The sequence below is a fragment of the Gavialis gangeticus genome, unplaced genomic scaffold (genome assembly GCF_001723915.1).
Source record: "Gavialis gangeticus isolate Ggan-Ray unplaced genomic scaffold, GavGan_comp1, whole genome shotgun sequence".
Lineage (NCBI taxonomy): Eukaryota > Metazoa > Chordata > Crocodylia > Gavialidae > Gavialis > Gavialis gangeticus.
This window is the reverse complement of record NW_017728992.1, coordinates 128,348,738-128,353,410: the sequence shown is the minus strand read 5'-3', so window position 1 is coordinate 128,353,410 and position 4,673 is coordinate 128,348,738. Positions and strand designations below refer to the sequence as shown.

The window sequence follows — 4,673 nt, the reverse complement described above, 5'->3', positions numbered from 1 at the left end:
ACATCCTTAGGTCGCTGGTTCGATTCCGGCTCGAAGGAGACTTTTCATTTTTTCCCCTCATACCCCTGCTGGGGACAGCCCGGCTTTTAGGGCTCAGTCGCCCTGGAATAAGAGCTGCCCGGCACGGACTGTACAAGGATCGGGCCAAAACATGACAAGTAAGAGTCTAAATATATTGCTATCCTATGCTGTCCGGGAACGGCATATCCGATCCATTTCTGCATCTCTCGGCTCCGCAGACACAGCCAGAGGAGATTAGAGCTTTACACCGAGTTCTGTGGGATGGGGCTGATCTCTGCAGGCAGATCTAGACTGCCAGGCCAGCACAGAGTTTTACTTGGTGGGGGGGTGCTCTCCTTTTGCTTGGAGCTGCTCTAAACAAGGCTGGGGGGCCAAATGCTGCTGGCTTTGACTAAAACAAATCACACCTTGTCCCTTTGAGCTCTAAGATGTATCCTTACCTGGCAGGGGAAACACGGTGACCACTAGGTAGTTTTCCTGGTCGGTGGGGATAATCCCTTTTCTGGTACAGGGTAGTACCTGCAGCAGAGGTGGTGTATAGTTAACATCTCACTTTGCTGCTCCAGTGGGAAGATCTTGGTTTTATGCCCACTTTATGGAAACGGGAGACTTCTCCCTAGCTTGCTTCTGCAGCCATGCGGCTGAGGGCAAGCAAAACTTGGGGACATCTGAACCCTAAGTTTCCGGGCTTGGGCCTGCAAGTAGGATGCCCTCCAAAGGATTTGGAAACACCTGGAGCACCAGGTGGGGGTGGAGGATGTTTGCTAGTAGCATGGCTACAAGTATAATTAAGCTGGTAAATTTCCCCATGTAAGCAAGTAATGTCCTGTGGTACAGAACAAAGGAGGCATCTGCAAACTGCAGGCATTAGCTCTGGTTGTACTTTAAGAAACAGGTTTGTGGTTAATGGGTTCATTTGCTGCAGGTCAACATTTCAACTGCAGACCTTTTCTTTTTGGGAAGACAAGATGCTTCTGGAACCTGTCAACTTGGAAACTGTTAGGGGTACTCTGGGTGTTAAAAGCAAACATTTTTCTTAGTATAGAAAAGTAAAGGTAGTGCTAGAATTCTTTCACATTGGAAGTTTTTATTCAGAGTGTTTGACAACACAGGTAGATAGATTTCAAATACATAGTAACAGTAAATAATGCAACTGAATTTTACATGGAAACAAATCATGTGGTCATCATTGTTTCCACCTTTAATACATCTTCTAAGAAAGCAAACAAGAGCAAGAGAGAAATGCATTTATATTTAAGGGCTAAGTTTTCAAATCCCTATGACTTTTTATTGACTTCAGTGAGAGCTGGAGTTGTGGAGTGCCTCTGGAAGTCAGGCTTTATGTAACTGCCTTTGATTTATGCGCTCAAGTCAGAAAAAGTTTCCCACAATTTATTACCCTCTCATTTAGTAAAAATTGTGTAAAACTAAAAGGATTTAGGATTTGAGTCAAAGCCCATGACATCAATGGGAATCTTTTTTACTGATCTTAGTGGGTTTTGAGTCAGACGCTTGGGCTGAGACTGACAAAAATATTGAAATCAGGTGATTCTCAACCAGGGTGTTGTGGCACCCTGAAGTGCCTTGAGATCTTTTCAAGGGTGTTGCAGGGAGCCACATGATTAGGTGGCAAACATGATTTACAAGATGAACCCAGAGATTTCAAACAGGAATCCATAGTGTTAAAAAACATTCTGACCTGTTGTGGTCTTTCTGAGTTTTTTTTAGTAGAATTCCTATATTATTTTTGTGGAATCAAAAATGAGTATGAACTAAGAGCTGGCATTTTTGAGGGGTGCCTTGAATCCTGTAACAGGAACTGCGGGTGCATCTATACAAGATGTTTATTGTGCAGTAGACTAATTAGCTTTGCAGTAAATGTCTTGTGTCTATACATCCAGGGCTATTAGGCTGGAATAAATTAATACATTCTGCAGCTGGGTAGTACTTGTAAATACAAGTACTATCCTGCTGCTGAGTCTTTTACTTGGCAGCAGCACGTGTGTAGATGCTGATGTGGCTGGTTGGGGCACAAGGATGCTTCAGTGCAGGGGGCTGCCTGACACGGCCCACAGGAGCACCCTTGTGCCACAGCCAGCCCCTCCGTAGCATTTTGAGCTGGGTCAGAGCAGCCCCAGGCTGGCAGGCTGATCCCCTGGGGCCTCCTGCCAGCTGGGGTTGCTCCAACCCAGCTCAATGTGTTGTGGTCCCAGGTACATGTGCCTGAGAGCAATAGACTCTGGCACAGTAACTGGAGTTTATTGCTCCACCCTAATTGCACGTGTAGATTCGCCCTGGGTATCTAAATCCCTTTCAGGGCCTATGACAGACCCCAGTTTTAGGCCTGATCTCCTGGTGCCCTTGTAAGCAGTGGTAATACTCCCACTGAGTCCCATAGGATCAGGACCAGGATGTGGAAGAGGGTATCGTGGGCACATCTACATGTGTAATTAGTGCACATGAATAAACTCTGGAGCTTTATATAGATGTAAGACCTGATTATGAATCCCATCACATTTATTTTCCACTGTCCTCAGTAGAGTTACACCAGAAAAAAACCATTGTAAAGGAGTAGCGTATAGGTCCCTTGTATGTGTGTACCGTTGGATATGAAAACATAAAGTGACAGTGGATTGCATTCTTTCCAAAGGTATATGCACATTTAGCTTCCACTGAAATCAAGTGCAGTTGAAAATGTATACCAGACAACAGAAATTGGTCCCTCAGAGCAAGGGAAGTAATTACGTGCTGCATACTTACAGGTAGGTGGAAATGGCTTACAGGTCGATATTGCTGTTGAAGTAAATGGGAGTTTTTCCCCTTGATTACAGTGAGAGCAGCAGCAGGTCCATAATGTCTGCATAGCTACATAGCGGCCATATATACCACTAAAAAGCATTATCAGGTTTTTAAGTGTCATAGGACCTTTAAATGGGGCTTTGCAAAGTAATGTTTAGTGACTCTAGAGTTACAGCTAAAGCTATAAAACATATACTGATTTCTAGCTATATATTTAGCTATAGCTGAATGGCATATCATGTGAAAGGTGACAATGAGAGGAAAAAAATGTTTCACAACTACAGAATCCAATTTTTAAAAAAGAAATAATTTACACTTTGACAAGCTATATAGTCCCTCGTCTCTATAATTTAGTAGGGTATTACATCCTCCCTTGTACCAAACTGCGAATAGAGAAACAAAAATAGTAAATGTACAGAACTGACAATGATTGATGTAATATTTTCAAAAAAGGCACTATAGATTATGGAAGGATAAAACTAATGTGTCAGATCAATGAAAGACTAAGTTCAAGATTTCTGAAGAATTGCTTTAGCTTTTTCAAGTTAGGGGAGTGATTCTCCTCTAACGTATCCCAGTTTTATCCAGGCATAACTCCACTGGCTTCAGCAGAAATACATTTGATTTATTCCACTGTAAAAACGTAGAATCAGGACCTAAATATGTATACTTTATGTTAAAAGCATACAGTATTTTCTTCTCTCTGACAATATCTCTCTGGCATTCCTAGACTGCAGTCACAAGAATTAACACTGCAAGAATTTTGTGAAACAGTGCATCACAACTGAAGACTGCATTTTGCTTAAAATGGAAGTTTAAGTGCAAAGGATATTTCTCACTAATACACACCATACCCCGCCCCCCATCACACTTTGCCTGTACAGAAGAATACCTGGATTAAAGGCCTGTGTGAAGGAGGAGGAAACAGGAGACTGGGTGCTGGATCAGATCAGAATTATTACGAGAAGCCAGCCCTATCTTGATTTGTCTTCCTCTGTTAGAGAGCTACCCATTGTCTTTTATGAATGGATGGCTGTCTTTCCTCTCTTTCCAGTCAATTCACAACTGTCCCTCTGCCCTGGAGTGAGCATGGGGGAATGGATCATACTGAGATCTTAGAAGAACAGTGGAGAAAGAAGCAACAGACAGCCAGCACCACAGAGGAGTAAGCAAGCAAACAGGTGGTTGTCTGTTGACTGTCTAAGGTATGTTCCAGAACATCCCAGTGGAGCTAGGGCAGAGGAAGGCAGGTAGTCAGAAGAGCCAGGGAAGTGACAACCCAGGGTTTCCAAATAGAAAATAGAACTTAGACATGAGGAGTCAGGTGGGTCAGCCACAGATAAAAGGGGAGTTGATGGTGTCAAGCCTAAGACGGTGCTCTTCAGATGGCAATCACATAACACTTCCTGTTTGGCAGAGACAGACCCTTCCTCTTTTGTTGATGAAAACATTTCTGTGGCTCTCTCAAAGGAAACAGCAGCTTTATAGATGTAGCAAACACATATGGCAAACTAACATTCCATTGGCAGGCAACAACGGAGCTGGTGCTTCCAGAAGAGGACTTCAAGACAGACACTGGGAAAAATTCTGGTTTAGATGAAGGCAGGGAATCCCAGTTGAGAGGAGTGGGAGAGAGGTGCAGTATTAAATACAATATGGTTTATCGAAGGGATACTTCATCCTTGAAGATATTAACATGTTTCAGGCCACTCTGCTTATCAATATAGCAGAGTAAGCATCTCAGTGAAGAGCACAGAGGATAGGCCTTATATAGGCTGTAGAGAAAGTATGTACCCACAGGAAATTACTTTCAGTTTATCTTAACACCAAATACAAATATTGGGGGGGGGGGG

At 43.2% G+C, this 4,673-nt stretch overlaps 1 long non-coding RNA gene across 1 annotated transcript; it reads left to right on the top strand.

The window, feature by feature from the left end:
- Positions 1-16: 16 nt before the first annotated feature.
- LOC109304928 lies at positions 17-4,666 on the top strand. Its single transcript, XR_002099508.1, has 2 exons — positions 17-158; positions 2,672-4,666. It is a non-coding gene; the product is annotated as an uncharacterized LOC109304928 (long non-coding RNA).
- Positions 4,667-4,673: the final 7 nt, after the last annotated feature.